Source organism: Bos indicus, chromosome 11 (assembly GCF_029378745.1).
Source record: "Bos indicus isolate NIAB-ARS_2022 breed Sahiwal x Tharparkar chromosome 11, NIAB-ARS_B.indTharparkar_mat_pri_1.0, whole genome shotgun sequence".
NCBI lineage: Eukaryota > Metazoa > Chordata > Mammalia > Artiodactyla > Bovidae > Bos > Bos indicus.
Genome location: NC_091770.1, coordinates 87810730 through 87832192, shown reverse-complemented (window position 1 = coordinate 87832192; position 21463 = coordinate 87810730). Strand labels below are relative to the sequence as shown.

The following is a 21463-nucleotide window of genomic DNA, read 5'->3' as shown; positions in this document are numbered from 1 at the left end:
AGTCGATCAAGACCTTCAAAGGATTGCATTAAAGTGCTGATCCTCTTAAACTCCTGGCATGTTCTCATCTCTCCCTGTGTTATTCTTTCTGTCCTTTAACCTTGTGCTGTGCAGAATACTAAATGACCTTTGGGGTATAGTTTGATACCTTACTTTTATGATATGAAGATTAATAAAATTAAAACTGCTTTAGTACTGATATAAAGAGCTTGAATTTCATTTACTTTTATAAGTATCTGCACTTAAAAAATCTTAATTCAGTATCTGTAAAAATAGGAAGACTTTTCACTAGAGAGGTAAAGGGAAGCATAAAGATTGATAGAATAAAAAAAAAAGGCAACCCATCACCCCATTATTGTGTATGTACATGTAGCTATGAGAGTTACATGATACATTTTGCTTTTTTTGAAATGCCCTGCCTGTAAAATTTGGAATTATAATTTATTTCCAGCAGAATTAAAATCCTTTTTTTCCTCTTGCTTTTCTGTCTCCTTTTCTGTGTCAGATAAAAAGTGTTTATTTGCTTCTGAGAATGTGTTGACTTCTGATTTATCTCTCATTTAAAGTTCTGCCTTAAGCTGAAGAGCTTAGACTTTATCCTGTTTGTGTAGGGAGGTGTGGCCAGCTTTTGAGCGAAAGGACAGGGACAGGGCAAGGTCTGAGTCAGAAAGAGCCCTCGGAGGCTGGAAGCAGGGAGACAGGCTGGCTGGCCAGGGAGAGGCTGGTGAGAGAAGAGGATGAGGTCTGAGCCTGGGCCAGAGCCAGGGGATGGGGAGGAAACAGACAAGAGGGACAAGTCTCAGTGACCTCTTGGCTGCGGAGGCTGAGGAAGGGGTGGGAAGTCAGGAAAACACCCAAATTTCTGGCTTGCATGGGTAGAATCTTCTTAAAAAAAGAAGTAGGGGGGAAAAAATCCCTGGTTTGTACATGCTTTGATTGTTAATGTTGCTTTCTGGCTTTGGCCTTTCAAAAGTGAAAACGCCGTCATGTCTTGGGGCTAGACTGAGACCTTTCTTACTTTACTGTGAATTTTGGATTAAAAGGCGATGTCTTTGGAAAGATGAGGATGCTTCTGCTTCCTTCTGCTGTTTAGGAAGTCCCCGTTTGGTCTGTCCGCTGTGTGATTGGAACGCTGGATTCTGGCCCTCCAGGAGGATGGGAACTGGTCTTGATCTTCTGGTGAGGCGCACGCAGCACACACAGTAGGCAGGCACCCAGCATCTGCCTTGGGTTTGAGGAGTGGTTGTCCGGACAAGTGGACGGTCAGATAGAGTTTGAAAGGGGTCTTGCACCTATTCCCAAATAAGAGCAAGCGGTAAGACTGAGGAGGTCCCGGCTGGTGTGTGGCATCCTGTGTCTGCCTTGTGGGCCCACGTGTGCAGTTCCATGGCAGGCGTGGAGCCCAGATGGTGTCTTGCGTGGCTGTCTCGTGTTCTCTGTTGTTTTTTTCTCTTCTGCGACCAGGCAGTGGCGAGTGGGTAGCCCTTGCCTCTGACCCTGGGTTCGAATCCAGATTCCGGCACTCCTGGTATTGCTCCTGGACGGGCTGCTTAGGGGTCTTTCACACGCACTGTCTCCTGACGACGCACACACACTGCAGGTTCAAGTTACACAGTGCGGCTTTGCGTTTGTTCCATCTTTAAAACAGAAACTCATCTCCTTCTGGTCTTCGGTAGAAACGTCTGTGTTCTCTTGAACTAGTCACTCGTCCTCTGTTTGGAGCCTCTGTCTGCTTGCCTGTGACACCAGAGAGCTAGACCAGGGGCCCCTGGAGATGCGAACCGTTTGGGTCCTGACGTTCAGGTCTTTGTCAACGCCCATCTTCCTTGGAGAAGGAAATGGCAACCCACTCCAGTGTTCTTGCCTGGAGAATCCCAGGGACTGGGGAGCCTGGTAGGCTGCCGTCTATTAGAGTCGGACACGACTGAAGCAACTTAGCAGCAGCATCCTCCGAGCAGCCACGCTCAGTCCCCTTCTAAAGCTGTGTCCCTCCTGGTCACGTTTGTCCTTATGTGGAAGTTGTTTTATCCCTGCGTTACTTAAAAATGTCTTTCTCAAGAGTCTTTTCTGATTTATAAGTCAGAAACCCCCCTTCAAGGCAGGGAAACCGCAGAGCTTGAAGCATTTCAGGTCTTGTAAGTACAGTGTTGTGTCCCAGTGGGGAGGAGGGTGCAGGCCTGCAGCCTGCAAGCAAGGAGTAGCTGAGTGTTTCCTGTTGTGGTCAGCTTTATCCTGATGTGATTTACATGTAGTAAAATGTACCACCTTTAAGAGAACAATTCAGTGAACGCTGACAGATAGTCATGTAATCGGCACCACAATTACAATGCAAAACTTCTATCACCTCTGCAAAAGTTTCCTCCTGTTTCAGACTAAGGTATTGGTGGTTCTTGTAGCTTTTTTGTAGGTTCCTTAGCATTTTCTGCTCAGATGATCATGTCATCTGTGAATAGCAAGTGTTACCTCCTTCCGTTACTGTTTGTCTTGTTTTTTTTCCTGCTTTACTGCACTCCTGGGTGCTCCAGTGCAACATCAGCGGGGGGAGTGGGCATCTCTGGCTCGCTCCTGATCTTATGGGGAAAGCGTTCATTCTTTCACTGTGAAGCATTACGTAGCCGCAGGCATCTTCTGTAAGCCCATTATCAGGTTGTCTTCTGTTTCTGGTTTGCTGAGGATTTTCCGACATGAATGGGTGTTTAATTTTGTCAGATGCTTTTTCTGCATCGATTGAAATGACCATATGGTTTTCCTTTTTTAGCTTGTTAAAAAGTGGTGAGTTCCATTACATTTTTAATGCTGTACTACCCTTTGGTATGGAAGCCTTATGTGTAGGGTAAGCACAGATTTTGTGTCATATTGGGATTTGAGGATTAGCTGCACTTCATTTTCTGATTTTTTTCTCTTCATTATGGTTTATTATAAGATATTGAATATAATTCTCTGTGCTATACAGTAGGACCTTGTTTATCTGTTCTATATATAGTAGTTTGTATATCTGCTAGTCCCTAACTTCTACTTCATCCCTCCTCCACCTCTTTTCCCTCTTTAGTAAACGTAACTTTGTTTTTTTATGCCTCTGTCAGCGTGTGTCCAGGAGCATATTTTATTAATATTAAGCAGCGATGTTGGTACTGTAGAATTTGGGTTGAACTGTTGGCATGTAAAACATTCTTTACTTGCCTAATAGTTTTCAGTGAAAGGTTTTCTGGTAAGCCATCACCTACCTATTGCCCCTGTGTATGCTAAGCTACGGTTTGATTATGAGTTCCTTATACACAATTGGAGTTGGCTGTATATATACGTACTTGAAAATGAAACTGATTTAAGTAAATGCTCATGCCTTCACAGCAAAGTGTCCCATAATTTTCCCATTGTGGACACAGTCAACATTTACTAAGCACCTACATCATGCCAGACATCCTGCTAAAACACGGAAAGGGAGATGAGAGAAAGGCCTCAAAGGATGAGTTCAACAGGCACAAACAGGGTTGAGGGCTGGCAGACACAGAATTCCCTGGTGGCATGTGTTCAAGTCCAAATAAGTTTAATGTTTCAGGCCGCCTATTACACTGATTGAGAACTTTGTTACTGGACAGACATGTGTGAATTTCAAGCCTGATTCTGCCGTTAGTTCTGTACTTCTGGGCAAGGTGGTTTATCTTGTTTAGCCCTAGTTTCTTTGTATGAAACAAAGGAGATGAAGGTACAAAGGGTATTTCACAGGGGTTTAGTGTGTGTGTGTTTCTTGTCTTGGAAGTGAGGTGAGAGGTCTATGTTCTATGCTGGAATGAACGTTATTTTTTTGGCCGGACAGTAGTGATGGGTGTTGTGTTTGGGCTGGGATCTCATGGGAGCCTGTTTTGGTGGTTTACAAATAAAATCTGCTCTGGCCTGGATCTTGGGAAGTGCAGGCTCAGTCCCTGGTTGAGACTGTCAAGTGCCCTTCCAGCACGCAACCCACTGCCAACACATGGGTCAGGCAAGGTAAATATGTTTGCTGAATCAAAGCACCAAGGTTTTACAGTAACCTCTGGAGATCTGCTTTTCTAAGTCTTTCCTTCTGGGAGGATCAGACCTTAGGAGGCTGGATGCTAACAGATGGTGACCAGTCCCAGCTCTGTAGCAGCTGTGTCCAGTATGGTGGTGATGGGTGCTTGACAGTCTTGCAGCCTGACCTGGAATGAACATCTTGTGTTGAACAGAGCCTGGCTCCTGTTTTCTGAGCCTTCTGTTTGAAGCCTTTGGAGAGAATAGCTGGTGGCTAGATCACTGTTGGCCTTCCCCAGTGGCTCAGTGGTAAAGAATCCACCTGCAGTGCAGGAGATACGGGTTTGTTCCCTGGGTGGGGAAGATCCCCTGGAGGAGGGCATTGGCAACCCACTCCAGTATTCTTGCCTGGGAAATCTCATGGACAGAGGAGCCTCGCTGGCTATAGTCCATGGGGTTACAAAGAGTTGGACACGACTTAGCAACTAACCAACAATAACAAAGATCATTGTTAGAAGAGGATCCAAAGGCCTGTGTCTCCTTGTAGTTCCAGGGTCGATTCAAAGAGAGAATTCACAGCTGATCACCATCTTATTATCTTTTTTTTCCTGTTTCCTTTTCTGTTTCAACTTTTCTTTCTTTTCCTACCTCTTTTATGGAGGAGAATTGCCCTCTGCAGGGCAGCATGATATTGGGGAAGCAGCTTTTGATTGTGTAACGATTGTCAGATGAGACTTTACATGTTTTCAGACCATTAGATATGAGAGCTTGGAGAGTATTCGTTGCTTGGATATAACTGAGGCCCAGTAACATAAAAATCAAATTTTTGCTCATACAAGATACATAAGTGGCCTTGTGTATTTTCTTTATTCTGGCTTTATTATACCCTCAGTAATGACTTCAGGTATAATGGAGAAAAGGCATATGGATTAATAAAAGTTTGTACTTTGACTTCCATCAACAGGAATGTTTTGCCCCAGTGAGCCTTGAAAAATTCTACCATGCACATTTTTGTTCACAGATTATAATCACAGTTGGTAAAGGAACTCAAATGGAAAATGTGACTAAATCAGAAAAGGAACTGTTGAAATGATATTTTTTTAAAAAGCATCTGCTTACTGTGTCATGCAGATGAATTTTAATTAAAATACTTTCAAGATCTAGTTAGGTGGAAAACCAAAGATATACTCTATTTTTCAGGGAGGTAGGGTCCACTTGGAGAAATGGAAGCTTGTCACGTTTGTAGATGGAGTAATTGGAGGCAGAATGAATGGGTAGGTAGGTCACTCTGGTGTGTATTTGTTCACTCATTCACTTGTTCATTTACTCATCAAGCAATTTGATTGTATTCTGTGCTAATTGCTGAGAATTGTATAAACATGGACCTTGCAAGGCTCACAGTCTAGCTGTAAGGGACAGAGAGGTATAATCTGGAAATAATGTGGTAAAAATAGCCAGCAGACTTTGTTCCCCAAAATGAAAAGTGGTGCATGTGTGTTAGTTTTTATGAAACATGTATATGAAGTCTGCTTTTGGGAATTAGTGGAAAATGTACATAGGTTTATCATTAAAGAATTTGAAGCTAATGAGGTTTTAAGAAGCCACTAAGATTAGGATTAAGAAAATTACTAGAGTTAATCAATGAATATAGTGAAGTTGCAGGATATAAAATTAATACCCAGAAATCCCTTGCTTTCCTCTACAATAACAATGAAAACTCAGAAAGAGAAGTTATAACGAAACAGCCCCATTCCCCACTGCAGCAAAAAGAATAAAATACCTAGGAATAGACCTGCCTAAAGAGACAAAGGACCTGTATGCAGGAAACTATAAGACGATGAAAGAAATCAAAGATGACACAAACAGATGGAGAGATGCACCATGTTCTTGGATTGGTATTTTTCACAGAACTAAAACAAAAAAATTCACAATTTGTATGGAAACACAAAAGACCCCGAACAACCAAGGCAGTTTTGAAAAGAAGAAGGAGCTGGACTTCAAGTGGATACTTAACTGTGATGTAGAAGGTCAAGACAGAAAACATACAGGCCCAGGAAGGATGTTAGCTTCCACCTCTCATTGTAGGTGTGGCTGGGGCAGTTTCCTTTGTCTCCCAGTCTGCAGACTGTAGGGCTTCCCTGGTGGCTCAGACGGTAAAGAGTCTGTCTGCAGTGTGGGAGACCCGGATTCAATCCCTGGGTCGGGAAGATCCCCTGGAGAAGGAAATGGGAACCCACTCCAGTATCCTTGCCTGGAGAATCCCATGGATGGAGGAGGCTGGTGGGCTGCAGTCCTTGGGGTCACAAAGAGTCGGACATGTCTGAGCGGCTTCCCTTTCACTTTCACTGCAGACTCAAGCAAGGCTCAGGAGGCTCAAGGTCATAATGCGTGTCACGTGTCTCTTCCAGTGTGCAGCTGTGGTCAGGATTCAGTACTTAGGTGGTGATGATGTTGTTATTGTTATTAATAGAAATTCTGGGAACTAGGGTTGATTTTCATACAAAGAGCAGGAATCCTCCTGGACAAAAGCTTCTGGTCTGAGAAAGACTAGTACTGCCTCTGTTGGGGACAATGTTTTTTCCTAGATCTTTGATGACTCTGGGGTGGTTGTGCTGCTGCTGCAACTCCTTGACATCTCAGGTTGGGGGGATGGTACTGCCTGAACCAGAGCTGGCCTACAGGACCAGTCAGTGTATCCTGGGCCTGCTCGGTCACTCACCATGCTCAGTGTGGAGCATTCTGTAAACACAAGCCCTAAAAGATGAGCCATACATTTATATTGGGGCATTTTTTGAAGTAATGGCAATTATGTCCTGTAACACAGTTGCTACGTCTTTTTGCACATGTTGCTCGAGTATCACATCTTCCTGACTTCCCTGTCTGGACGAAACGCTCTTCACTGTTGTGTATTCCTGGGGAGCTGTGCACCAGCAGTGAGCAGAGGACACAGGAGGCCCTGCCTTGGGGAGCCCGGTGATGCTCTTGCTTTGCAGTTGCCTCTATTTGATGCGTCGTGCCCGCGTGTATCACTTTCTGTGTCTACTGGGGTGACTCTGGACCCTCCAAGGGTGTAGAGACTTTGTTTCTTGTTCTCTGATTTTTACTTATTTATTTTTGGCTGTGTTGGATCTTTGCTGCTGTGCATGGGTTTTCTCTAGTTGCTGTGAGTGGGGGCTACTCTCTACTTGCGGTGCGTGGGCCTCCCATCGGCGGCTTCTCTTGTTGCAGAGCACCTGGGCTCTAGGAGCACAGGCTTCCGTTACTGTGGTGCATGAGCTTAGCTGCCCTGAGGCACTTGGGACCTTAGTTCCCAGACCAGGAATTGAATATGTACCGTGCATTGGCTGGTGGATTCCTAACCACTGGACCACCGGGAAAAGTCCAGAGACTTCATTTCTGTTTGCCGTCAGCTCCCTGGTGCTCTGAACAAAGCCAGAGACATGACCGGGGTCGCAATAAATATTGATGGTTGGGGCCCAGGTGCAAGAAGAGTGAGCCCCACCTTTGACTTGCTGATAGAACGTATTAATACAAGTAGTGTGTGGAGGAGATGGTTATTTAAGTTTAGTGAAAGGACCACAGGGTTGTGTCCTGGGGCCAGGATGGAGCTCTGGACTGGGGGCTGTGGGTCTGCTCCCCAGAAACTGCTTGACTTTGGACAACACTTTCCATTTGTGAGCAAAAAAATTGGATGGGATTCTCTCTAAGTCTCTTCAGACTCACCCTCCCTGCTCATTTAGGATAGGCGATTTAATCACTGTTCAAGGTGTACGTACCTTTTCAGTAACCCAGATGCTGCTGAGCAGGTGAGCGGTGTGAAACTTTTAATCCTTCAGCTGTATGTAAGGTTTCATCCTGGGTCCAGAATTCTTTTAAGCGAAAATGCCTGCAATTCAGTAATCTTCAGTACAGCGTGCCTTCCTCGCTCCTCCGTCCCCCGTGTTCTTGATCCTTCCTCTGCATCCCAGTCATTCAGCCACCGTGGCACCCCTGTGTGGGAAACACTTGTCCCCGGGAAGGCCTGGTGTGCAAGTGGCGTGTGCAGAACCGTCAGCCAGTGGGGGTTTCATTGAGGAGACAGCTCTTTGCCTGGCAGCAGTTCATCTGTTCTCGAGTTTTGATGCCACAGGCTGCAGGGGCCGGGTGTTGAGGAGGCAGCCGCTGGGAGCCTTGATGAGGCTGAAGTCTCTGCTGTCAGCTGGGGGAGACCTCCTTGTGCTTTGAGCTTCCCTGGTGGCTCAGATGGTAAAGAATCTGCCTACCATGCAAGAGACCTGGGTTCAAACCCTGGGTTGGGAAGATCCCAAGGAGAAGGGAATGGCTACCCAGTCCAGTATTCTGGCCTGGAGAATTCGTGGACAGAGGAGCCTGGCAGGCTACAGTTCAAGTGGTTGCAAAGAGTTGGATAGGACCGAGTACCTTTTGCCACCACCTTATGCTTTGGGGGAGAGGCACCATCTCCGCACAGTTCCACATCACCAGGTGCCTCAGGTGGGGAGTCTCAGATGGTCCCCTGTCCTCCTGTGCTCCAGGTGATTGATGGTTTAGCCGTTTGCCTCCCTGATAGAACATCAGCCTCAGGGACCTTATTCCTCAGGTGCTCCTGTCGCTTTTTGATTCGTGTGCTTCTGTGGGTTTGCTGGCTGCTTCCCTGGTGGCTCAGACTTTAAAAGCGTTTGCCTGCAATGCGGGAGACCCAGGTTCGGTCCCTGGCTTGGGACGATCCCCTGGAGAAGGAAATGGCAACCCACTCCAGTGTTCTGGCCTGGAGAATCCCATGGATGGAGGAGCCTGGTGGGCTACAGTCCACAGGGTTGCGGAGTCAGACACGACTGAGTGACTTCGCTTTCACTTTCTGTGAGAAGGGTCTTTAAGGGAGCGTGAGAGGCGGAAGGAACCTGGGAGGGGGAGCACTGGCATTTGTGTTCCCGGGTTCAGAGCTCACCCCCACTGCTCGCTGTCTTGTGTGTCGTCCGTCTTAAAAGCTCAGTCTGGCCCTCAGTGTCCTCATTCTACAGTTTGGGAATGGTGCTAAGTCAGTCGTTAAATGAAATGGTGTCCGAGAGCACAAGGGCCAGCAGCAGGCACAGAGCAGGTGCTCGGGGCGTGGGCGCCGTTCCTGTTACTGCTGCACGTGCCAGCAGTGCCCGTCCTCGCCTGGTCTCTCTCCTCCTCACTGCACGCGGCAGGTGTCCTCAGGTTAAAACCTGGCGCTCAGCTGGGCTGATCGGAAATGGTCCCCCCTCCACTCCACACAGACACATGGACACACACTCACTCACACTCACACACTCTCACACTCACTCTCACACACACTCTCACACTCACACACACACTCTCACACACACACTCGCATACTCACACATTCACACATACACACTCTCTTACACACTATATCTCACACACTCACACTCACATACTCACACACACATTCACTCACACACACACACTCTCTTACACACACACTTTGTCACACACACATTCACTCTCACACACACATACACACACTCTTTTACACACTCACACACACTCTTTCACACACACACATGCACAGTTTCTCATACACACACTCTGACACACACACACAGACTCACACACACACAGACTCACACACGCACACACTCTCTCACACACACACAAACTCTCACACACACACTCTCTCTCACACACACACACTCTCTCTCACACACACACACTCTCTCTCACACACACACACATTCTCGCTCTCTCTGTCTGTGATTACCTTTCTGTGACATGTCCCCCAGCTCTTAGGCTCAGTCTTGCCCCACATATCTAGGGGTCAGACACTTAGCAGCCCCGGCTGCCTGAAACAGGTCCAGGAACTGGAAGTCAACAGAAGAGGCCTCGGCTCAGCCGCCCTGGAGTCTAGGCTGGCCCAGAGGGGGAGGATGGTGGCCAAGGGCAGAGAGGACGCGGCGCGCGGGCGGGGCTGTGGCGTGGTGCCCAGTGGCCCTACTTCCCACATGGACCGTCCAGGTGTTACAGGCCAGGTGGTCTTGGTGCTCCCAGCGAGCCTGAGCATGAAGCAGAATTGTGCTCCATTCTCTATTTAAGAAAACAGGACAATAGAAAATTTGTTTCTCTGGAATTTCCAACCAAGATAAGTTTTTTTTTTTTAAGTTTTATAAGTTTATTTTTTGAAGTTTTAAAGCTAAAACTTTTTTTTTAGTTAAAAAAAAAAAAAAACTTTTGGTTTTTTCCATGTTATTTTTTCCCCCCAGATAATCAATTTATGTAGAACTCTTAGTTTTCAAATATGAGGAAATGTTAGACCGTGGGCTGTGGAGTCACAGTCGAGGGTGTGACTCTTGGTGACTTCTGCCACCTACTTGCTAGGTGACCCAGTGAGAGCTAATTGTTTGAGCATCAGTTTCTTCTTCTCTGAAACAAGGGTAATGCCCCCAGCTCAGAGGGTTCCCAGGAGAATTCATAGCACGCTGAGCAGAAGGCGTCAGTTGCGGGTGATTGGTAGGTATGGGAATTTGCTCTGTTTCCCTGGCATTCACTGATTCTAGCCGTAACACCCCCCGATGTCTGCTAGTCAGTTACCTGGTGAATTTTCCTAGACCATTTAACGTGTAGGTTGTGTATTTCAGTTAGATTGGAAGTCCCTTATGGTCAGGGACCCTGAATCCAGGGATGAAGTTTGTGTTAAATAATGCCGTTCTTTGTGATCTATCCACTCCCATGTGCATAGAGGCATAGACTCCTGGAATTTAAGTCTAGAAAAAACTCCACGCTAGCATTCCTGTGGACAGTGGCGAGTTTTCCGATGAGCCAGCCCAGGCCAGGGCTGAGAAGCTGACCGTTGGCCAAGGCCACACAGACAGTTAGTGGTGGAGCCAGGTTGGCCCCGGGGTGTCCTGCGTGACCCAGGTTTCTTCCCTCTTTACGGCCGATGGGGGCCTAATGCCTTGTTCTTCTGCTTGAGGTTTCGGGCTCAACATCCTGCTCTGAGAGCACTTTAAATGTGGCATGAACCTGGCATGAACTTGGCCTGCACAGCAGGTCTGTGGCTTCACCCTGCCCTTTAACGCTCTCTCTGTCTACTCCATCTGCCCCTGGGTCTCCAAAGTGGGCGGCAGAGCTTTCCGCACGTAGCAATTTTCATGTCTGTGATGGTTGTGGCATCTATAGGGTTACGTAGTTATACACTTGAACCACACACTCAGGCTTGCCTTGTGCTCAGATGGGGAGGGGTTTGCAGGGATGTCGTTGGCTGTGTCTGCCACGAGCGCTCCCTGGGGGCCTGCCGGCAGTGTGCCCTAGAAGCGCCTTGCTGAGGTCATGGGGAGAACCCCTGGGAGGAAATCACAGGTGTCACGTGCCTGCCCACTGGGCCTTTGCGGGGTGGGGCAGCACCAGTGGTACCATGAGGCCCAGAGAGTGGACACCGCGGGTGTGCTGAGTCCCGCCGGCGGCCTGCCTCCGAGGGCCGAGTGGAGTTGGCCGCCCTGCTCCTTCAGAGGAGGCCAGGACCTCCCCGGGGGCCCTGGTCACAGAGGATTCGCCCTGGAAGCCCTCTGCCAACCTCTGATTTCTTGTTTGGGCTGGTTCTACGTGGGGTCTGTGAAGGGAGTGTGGGCCCGTCAGGCTGGGTGCCGTGGGGGAGGGAAGGCAGAAGCTGGGGGTCACACCCCAATTACAGCTCCTCCTGTCTGTGCTGTTTCCTTACGGAGGAAATGTACTTCATCTCCTGAGCCTCAGTTTCACTGTCTGTTGCTGGTCATTCGCTCAGCGTGTCCAGCTCTTTGTGACCCCATGGACTGCAGCACGCCAGGCTTCCTTGTCCTTCACCATCTTCCAGAGTTTGCTCAAACTCATGTCCATTGAGTCGGTGATGCCATCCAACTATCTCATCCTCTTTTGTCCCCTTCTCCTCCTGCCTTCAGACTTTCACTATCTATAAAATGAGGGAAGTAACACCTACATTAACTACCTCTGGGATTGTTATGAAGCTGAAATAATACACGTTGTCTCTCTCCTTGGGGCTGAACCTCCATCCATCCTCATCACTTCTAGCATTTAGCTTGCTGCCGGACACAAGTGGGCATTTAAGGTTTGTTGACTAGCATTCTGTAATCTGCAGGGTATGCTGCACACATGGTGATTGTTCCTCATAATTCAGCCGTTAGTGTTTGACCACAGACTCTATGGTTGGTCAGGGGAAGGGGCAGGAAATGCCAGGCAGTCTCATTGCATCCTCATTTCTAGAACCCTGGAGTCCTGGCAACTCCCAGTGCCACGCACGACTCTGGGGATGTCAGGCCCGGGGCCCTGGGCAGCGGTCATGGTCTCAGTCTTAATCATTTAACACGCTTTAGAATGTGTGAAGTGTTACCCCCATCCCACAGCTGGTCTGAAAGGATGTGGGGACATTGCCTGGTTCCCCGAGGAGAAATACAGCATGGTGTGTTTTTGTCTAAACCGAGTCCACAAATAGCCACCAGACACGGTTGGAAAGCAGTAAGCTGTAGCTGAGAGATTAACCGTGGCCGGTCCAGCGAGGGAACCGGCAGGAAGGAAGGGTGACCTGACAGGACCACGGATGGGCCTGGGCTGAACTGAGGGACTTGAAGAACAGGAAGTGCAAGCCAGCATCTCTCGTTTTCTCCTTTCCTTAATTTTCTTTTTTTTTTCCATTAATTAACTTGTCTAGTTCACCAAGTTTCTCTCATCAGTGTTTTGTAATGAGCCAGACTGTATGCTTGGCATGCGCCGACAGGGAGACGTTTGCATGTGGCCTGTAGAACATGGCCCTCAGGGAAGGGCTGGAGGGAGAGCTGTCCCCAGTGTCAGACAGCCGGTGACACTCCCTGCTCAGATGCTGACCGGGGGTGCTGTTGCCTGTGGGCAGGGGGGCAGACGGATGCCTGAGGCCATAGTGTTGGAACTGCATTGGAGTTCAGGTAATTGAGGAACCGGTGACCCTAGGAGTTGATCTTAAAGGCCTTTGGAAGGTACTTGAAGAACTGAGAGCTCATGCAGGTGTGAGATTTATTAATACCTCCACCCCTAAGGTGACTGCTGGCCGACATCTCCATGTTGGTAGCTTGACCTTCTGATGAGTTGTACTGACACACACTTGACATTTCTTCCTCTTTTGAGAAGTCCAAGCCAGGGAAATACGACATTTTTTAGTTAAAAATTAAGTTTTGCTCTTACCAAGGATTTGTTTGTACGTTTGGATTAGGATTGATTATTCACAGCATTAATGATCGCTCTATTCTGTTGAGATCCTTGGGCAGGATTCTCAGTCACCCTGGAAGATTAATCCATTGTGTCAGGTGTGTTTGGCTTCCCTGGTGGCTCAGAGGGTAAAGTGTCTGCCTGCAGTGCAGGAAACCCGGGTTCGATCCCTGGGTCAGGAAGATGCCCTGGAGAAGGAAATGGCAACCCACTCCAGTATTCTTGCCTGGAGAATCCCATGGACAGAGGAGTCTGGTAGGCTACAGTCCACAGGGTCGCAAAGACTCGGACATGACTGAGTGACTTCACTTCGGGTGCATTTGAATGCACTTACAGTCTCTCCTTGGAAAGATGGATAGGTGAAATGCAAACTGCCTTAAAGACAGTAGTTTCGTTGACTCTTTTGTCTGGGACCTCAGAGGAGAAGTGACTTGTCTCAGGCCATGATATGAGTAGGTGACAGAGCCTGCCCATGCCTTTTCCCGGCCATTGCGCCCACCCTTGGTTTTGCACAATCCATCATTCCTATCCCTGTAATAAATGTAGATGTGGCTGCTCAGCTTCTACTAGTAGAACGTCTATGGACACTTGCAGCTTCTGCAGGTTTCTTGAGAAACAATACCCATTTTGTATCTTTGCTTTTTTGAGGGATAGTAAATACTTCACATGTTAGCTTTAAAAGCAGATAGCATTCTGGTCCGAGAAATGTAGGATATCTACTTTTATATCATCTGGGATGGCAGCTGCAGTGGCTGTGTGTCCTGAGCGGGGCAGGTGGTGGGGTGAGTTGAGGGTGAAGAGGAGAATGAGGACTGACCGGGGGTCCTGCAGGCGGGAGGGGGCCTCTCCCGTGGGCTGTGGGAACCCGTCTCCTGCTCTGTCTCTCTGACTCTGTCAGCTGGGGTTTAGTTTTCTTTGGATAGAGAACAAAGAAAGTAAAACGAATGGTCTGAAGCCCTTCCTTGAGGAGAAACACTCATATCCCCAGATGCTGAAAATAAGCAGGCTCTGAGACCCCCGGCAGCCGCCTCAGTCTGCCGAGAGCTGCTCTTGCCTTTGGCTGCCCGTCCCTGCCCCCAGGTCCAGCCGCACCCCACCAGCTCGCCTGGCTCTGTGGCCGCCTCTTCCTGCCCGTCCCTGCCCCCAGGTCCAGCCGCACCCCACCAGCTCGCCTGGCTCTGTGGCCGCCTCTTCCTGCCGAGTTGCTGGCTCCTCTGAAACCTTACCTTTCCCTCCGCCCTGACCTGGCCGGTCCCGCGGTTTTGTCCAAGCTACGCTCTCCACTCCCCAGCTACCCCCCCCACCCCACCCCCCGCTTCCTGGGTGAGAGAGTGCCGTCTGGGGGTGGAGTGGTTCAGAGGCAGAAGAAGGGGTGAGGCCCTCTGCCCCCCTGCGGTCCTCCTCTCTGGTCCCAGCTGGGTTCAATTTGCTTTCCGTCGTGGTGGAAGCCGTCGTCCACTGTGTGTGTGTGTGTGTAGCAGAGGTTTCTGTTCTTTGGATGAACTCATCTGATGCCTTTTCTGTAAAGCAGCCCTGCCGTGTTCCAGGCTGGGGTTGCTGATGGTAAATTCCCCCCACACCCTCTTTTCAGCTCTCACACCCCTGAAGGGTTCTGCACGCTCCTGAGATTAAACGGAGCAGGGAGCAGGGGGCCCCTGGTGTCTACCCACCTGTAGGCTTCCTGGCGCCAGGAGTCCCATTTGGAGCGCCAGGGCTTCGGGCAGGCTTGATGCCCTCATGCCCTGGGCACCTCAGCTTCACACCTTACACAAGTGTCTGCCCAGTGTTCGTACAAGCTCTATCACTCCTTACAGATGACCACCCTTAGGTTCTGGGGTGGAGCACCCTGGGGAACAAGCCCATCCAGACCCCAGCTGTGAGTGCAGGGTCCTGGGGTCTAGGTATCCTCCATGCCATCTGCGGGGTGGGGGGGGGACATGGACTCCCAGTAGTTGGCCCCCTTGGCCCCTGTTGTTCTCACCCTAAGTGGACCAGGGCCGGGTCTCCCGAAGCAGCCACGAGGCCCTATGCAGCCCTGGGTCTGTCCCAGCAGTGACCAGCCATGTGATCCGCCCACGGGGCTGGGCTGTGCAACAGGAGTCCAGCGAGCATGTGTACTGATTTGCATTTTCACCTCCTTTTCCCCCCTGGAAAACTCCCGCTGCCCCGCTGCTGCGAGGGTGGCTCTGTATGTGGCAGGTGTCTCTGGGGCCTCAACAAGCTGGCTGGTTCCTTCCTTCCTCCTTCTGGGTTTCCCTTCTCCCTCCTTCCTGCCTCATCACAGGGCAGGGTGCCAGGCCTTTGGGATGGGAAACAGGAACCGAGAAGTGGAAGATCAAGACACGGCCAGATAGCGGTCCTCTCTCTGAGCTTCCCCTGGAAAAGCCCGGAGTCGATGGTGGAACTAGGCCCTGCCTACCCCTCCTCGGCTCTTGGAAGATTCTGGAACCCCAGACTGGTTACACCCGTGGTCTGGGCAGGTGTGCCCCTGCACCTGGATGAGCTTAGAGGAAGGGGCTTAAAACGAAGCCCAGGGAGCAGGGTGCAAGAGCGATGATTTCCCAACATTAGGAAAGGTGCGTGTAGAAGCTTGCTAAGCTCCCCTGGCCACTCTGGAACTCTGGACACCCAGCTGTCAGCACACGGGGTTGGGGGTGCAGTTCTGGAAGCTTGCTCCTTAGCTTGCAGAACAAAGTCTTACTTTGTGCTCCTTGTCTGCACTCGGGGCCCGGAAACAAAACGACATCTCCAGTCCCCCCTGCCCCGTTCGTGCTGACAGCGTGGCGTTCGTGTGGCTTGCTCCTGTGCCCCCAGGCTGACCTCACTCCCAGCCTCCCATGCTGCTTTTTCTGTCCACGCCTGTTCCCCACCCCGCTTCCTGCAGGGGTGTGCTGGCACCTTCTGGGATAAGGTCCCTTCTGTTGTGAGCAGAGCACTGTGGGAGGTGTTGGGGGACCGGGCCGGGCCCCCCCACCCCCATCTGTCCGGGAACAGGGCACCAGGGCCAGGTGCCTCTCTTTGCTTTTGGTGGGTTGTAGCTCTCTTTCCGAAATTCGCCTTTGCCTTTTAGCTCCTCAGATTTCCCAGAACTCACCCCCCAGTAAAATCAGGATGGACAGCACTTTTATAAAGCTGGGTTCACATCATCTGTTTCCGTTTCTCTGCATTAGTGATTCTGATAAGGCCTGTGTTGGGGGCTGACTTTCCAAGGAGAAGGGTCCATGGGGAGCCTGTGGATACTCGGTCCTTCAGCCTTACATGGGCCTTATTGAGCCCACATCCCTCAGGGCTCTCCTTTGTTATCCCGGGTCTTTATACATGGTCTGTGTTCTTTTCCACTTCATGGCTTCAGCTATGTGACCCAGTTGGCATCAGTCATCCTAACAAGTCTAGACTTGGATCCTAGGAGGGCACTGTCGTGTGTGAGGTTACCCCCCTAGTTGGGCATTTGTGGCTCTTTCCCATTTTTTCTCAGTAACATCTACACCCTTAAATATAATCTAAATCCCTGAACACAGTCTAATTTTGTCTATCTAAAAATTTTTTTATGGTATTGTGCATTTACTTTTGCAAATTGCTTCTTTAATATTTCTGTGAATTTTCATTTGTGTTCTGTGTGGGCAGAGTTTGCTCGTTTCCATCACTGTGTAGCATTCTGATATATGTATATACGACAGTTCATCCATTTTCCCATTGATAGGCATTTGGTTTTGCCAAGTCTTCAGCTCCATGGAAGTGTGCCACGAACATCTTTGTACGTATCTTCCAATGCAGATATTCACATACTATGAGTAACTTTGATTGTGTTAGGCAACACCAAAGTTCGACCTTCTGGTTTGTCCTCACGCACACGTTGCACACAGCTGTGATCCAGCTTGGCTATTTATTTGATCTTTATTCTTCATGACACCTGCTATTCTCCTGGCCTCTGCTTTATTCCCAGGAGGAGGGCAATCCATTATTGCTCTTGCTTTAAACTGAGCCTGCAGGCCACAGTGCATTTCTGTGCTTCCCAAAAGGCTTCTGGAAATATTTGACACTGTCATTAATGTTCTCCGTGACTTCAGAAGGCAGGTCAAACGTGCGATGAGGCAAAGCCGCCATCTCGATGTCTGTACAACCCTTTCTTGGCAAAGCTGTCCTTAGGGCACAGGTCTGCGCATTGTTTTGTTTTGCTATTTGGTCTTCTGTCCTTCAAATCTGTCGTTTCCTCTCCAGTTGGTCCTTCTTGAAAGGACTGAGGGGACAGGAGATGGGTCAGGCTTGGATCGTGGCCTGAATGGGGAGGCCTGTGGTCCGCTGTCCTCCGGGGCAGCATCTCTGGTTTCCAACAGTAGGCCAGGCCATTGCCACCCCTGCTGGCTCCAGTTGTGGCCTTAGGGAGCTGGGGACGAAGCTGGGGACGAAGCTGGGCCTCCAGGTCAGGGCAGGAGCAGCAGGGCGCCTGACGGTGCTGGAGAAACGTTTCTGTGGATCCACAGGTCAGGGGTCAGCAGAGTTTATCTGCAAAGGGCCAGATGGTAAATATTTCAGCCTTTTTAGCCCCAGAGGCGTAATTGAGGAAACTGTGTACATGCTTAGATAATAAGAGATAAAATAAATTTCCACAAAAATGTTTTATTAATAAAAATCAAAATATAATAATGATGATGATGAAGTGTAGTTCTTTTGGTTTTGTTGTTGCTGTTCAGTCTCTAAGTTGTGTCCGACTCTTTGTGACTCTGTGAACTGCAGCATGCTAGACTCCCTTGTCCTTCACTATCTCCTGGAGTTTACTCAGATTCATGTCCATTGAGTCCGTCATGCTATCTAATCATCTCAATCTCTGCCATCCTCTTCTCTTTTTGCCTTCGGTCTTTCCCAGCATCAGAGTCTTTTTCCAACGAATCAGGTTTTCGCATCAGGTAGCCAAGGTATTGGAGCTTCAGCTTCAACATCAGCCCTTCCCTTGAATATTCAGGGTTGATTTCCTTTAGGATTGACTGGTTTGATCTCCTTGCTGTCGAAGGGGTGCTTAAGGGTCTTCAGCACCGCAGTTCAAAAGCATCAGTTCTTCAGTGCTCAGCCTTCTTTATGGTTTTTTGGTAATGCAGGTCTACTAATGAGAAGAGTGGAATTCCTTCTGGGAGGGATGACTTTTCTTTCTCTCGCTTTCTTTTTTTTTTTTCTTATTCATTTATATATGTATGTATGAACCTTTCTTTTAACGGGGGTTCAAAGTTGGCATCCCGCATCACCCCATCATCACATATTGGACAGATCTTTGGCTCATGGCCGCCTGTAAACAGACTGAGGGGCGAACATTCCTGTCGACCCCGGATGCCCGAGGCTCGCCTCAGACAGCCTCGAGGTGTGGTCCCGCAGTCCAGCATCAGGACCAGGGTGCCTTTGTGCCAGAATGGAGGTCCCCGTACGGCCCTGGGAACAGGGGAGACGGGCGTGTCACACGGTGATGTTGGTGCCAAGCTCACCGAGGGAAGAGGGCGTGGGCCCCTAAGTGCTCCCAGTGTTTTATGGGGCAGCCCTGGAGGGTGGCACACAGAGGGACCCGCAGAGAAGAGAAGAAGCATCGAGGACAACCTGCTTGGAAATGGTCTCTGGTCCACTACCGGAGGGAGCTCCAGAGAAAAGGGAGCGAGGCTGAGGAATTGACTCTGTAAGTTTACTCTAAATATTCGTCTGTGGCTAGTGGCTGCCATCCTGGACAGCACGGGTCTGAAAAGGAGAAGTGTGTGCGTCCTCCCGGGAAGATGTCCTTTCCCACGCACAGCCCTGGACCAGCCATGGACTCAGAGGAGAGCTGTTTCCGTGAATAAATAAGAACTGTGGCTATTAATACAACAGTTTAGGGGATCAAAAGAGAGGCCTTAAAAGTGGTTGTAGACAGTTGTTTATTTTCCTCTGAAATATCTGAGACACATCCTCACAGCCTTGTTTATGTGATAAATTTACTCTGTGAAATTTGCTTTATAAACTAAAGGTCAGCTGTGGTCGGGCTCCTCAGAATTAATGAGCTTTGGCCAGACGTAGGCTGTTGCAGGGTGCCTGCTTAGGGCTCTATTGTCTATTAGATTTTTGCTTGTTTATAGTTTTTACATGCAAATTCTGGTTGTAATTACAGCTTTTTTTTTTCTCTTTTCCTGAGCTCGTGTAGATTTTAGAGAGGGCAGGGTGTGGGTGAGGGTGTGATCTGGTTAGAAATCTCAGCCCAGTTGGTACAAGCTTTTGGTGCCTTGAAACTCTCAAATTTTTATTATTTTTGTTCTAAGATTCCTGTGCTGTTTTTATATATAAATGACAGAGGCTTTTTGCAGCACTCAAGTCTTTATCACTTGAACTTCTAAGTTCAACCTTAATTATCTGTAAATATGCACTATAATGAGGGGTGTGTTTTTGAGTGGGGCGGTAATTGCATTTCCCTCTTGTAATTTTAATTAAAAATTACCTCTACCGCCCACCTCACCTTTACTTCCAGGCTCTTCCTAACAGACTGGAAAAGCAGCTGTTACTGCTTATCTGCTCTTTTCTGAGTTCAGGAAACAGCATGGCCCTTTAATGACAAGGCAAGAATTCCATGGGGCGGCATATTTTTACAAGACTTTGATCAGAGAGGGTGTGTCCCACAGTATAACCTGGGAGGAGAATGTCAGAGTTTAACCTTGTGATAAAGCCTGTTTCCCCTGCTGTCAGCCTTCCACACTGAAGTTCCCGTTTTTCTCAGTGTGATCGAGCCAAAGCCTTCGTGGACAGATTACTCTCTTGGAGGACCAGCAGCTGGAGAGTTGAAGCCGGGTTGAGAGAAGATCTAGGTGGCCACTCGCAGACCTTTCCAGCGTGTCTGCTGCCCTGCCTCGACCTTCCCACTGTGGGGCCCGGCCAGTCCGCCACCTTTGGTTGGGCTTTCCCTGAATCCACTCCCCTGCCTGCCCAGATCCATGTTCTCACTGGGTCCGCATGACCTTCTCCTCCCCTCTGCCCTCTGCCAAGAAGACTTCAGTGGCTGCTCCTTGTCTGTCCTTAGAAGAGAACATTAAAGAACAGTAAGATTAGTTTTATTTATATTTTACTTAACCTAGTATGTCCAAAACAGCATCAGTTTAAGGTGTGCCTGAGCCACATTTCCATGCTCAGCAGACACTGGGGCCTGGTAGGTACCCTACGAGACAGCATCCATATCGAGGCAGAGCTGGTCAAGTAGAAAAGCAGGTCAAGCTCAGTCCTGGACCCCGGCTGTGGTCACAGTTAATTTGTGTTTATTTCAGGCATTGAGTTGCTAGATTATAAACTCCATGAAGGCAGGGGCAGGTCCTGTTTTGCGCACCATCGTATCTGTATAATGTAGCTCATATTCAGCTCCTGGTAGGTACTTAGTAAATCTTCAATTCAGTCGCTCAGTCACGTCCGACTCTTTGCGACCCCATGGACTGCAGCATGCCAGGCCTCCCTGTCCATCACCAACTCCTGGACCTTGCTCAAACTCATGTTCATTGAGTTGGTGATTCCATCCAACATCTCATCCTCTGTCGTCCCCTTCTCCTCCCACCTTCAATCTTTCCCAGCATCAGGGTCTTTTCCAATGAGTCAGTTCTTAAGCAAAGAACTCCTCGGTACGAGAAGCTGTGAGGAGCACCCAGATGACCCGTCCAAGAAGACTTTGAGGAGGAAGAGGTACCTCTAAACCAATCAAATCAGATTCAGCATGGAAGCTGAGGGTCATGAGGAGGAAGGGAGAGTGTTCTGGGTGGTGGGGGGAGGAGGTGTACAGTATTTGGAAGCCAAGAGAAGGTAGCAGGTTGATGGGAGCCTCATTAATTCATTGTAACCGAAGTTCAGGGTGCAGGTTCATCAAGCTTTGCCGAAGAGCTGAGAGGTTGTCCTAGGACCTTCTGGGCAGGGAGCGGTCCCTCCGACTCTTGTGAGTTTCTCTCTTCTGTGCAGAATGTTTTCAACCTTCACACCTCCTACCACACAGGAGGGGCTTAATATGAATACTGGCTGACTTACAGTGTTTCCATATAGTCTGACCAGGCTGCTGTTGATGTCTTCTGCTGTCTGAGGGAAGCTTTAGAAAGAGGAGCAGGTTTTATTATTTGAAGGCAAGTTAGACTCTTTTCTACACACTTTTCTACATAGCGCAGTGGTAAAGAATCCACCTGCCAAGGCAGGAGACACGAGTTCCCTCCCAGGGTGGGGAAGATGCCCTGGAGGAGGGCATGGCAACCCGCTCCAGTATTCTTACTTGGAGAATCCTGTGGACAGAGGAGCC

The 21463-nt window shown here is 49.0% G+C and overlaps 1 protein-coding gene across 3 annotated transcripts in view; it reads left to right on the top strand.

Moving 5' to 3' along the window:
* ASAP2 (ArfGAP with SH3 domain, ankyrin repeat and PH domain 2) overlaps window positions 1–21463 on the top strand; it is a 158296-nt gene that overhangs the window by 24121 nt on the left and 112712 nt on the right. The window contains exon 1 of one of the 3 annotated variants that reach the window (XM_070799156.1): window positions 19389–20237. The exons of the other annotated variants lie outside the window; for them this stretch is intronic. The gene's annotated coding sequence lies outside the window, so the exon portion shown is untranslated. Of the gene's footprint in view, window positions 1–19388; window positions 20238–21463 lie in introns of those variants that run through there. 3 annotated transcript variants of the gene reach the window in all.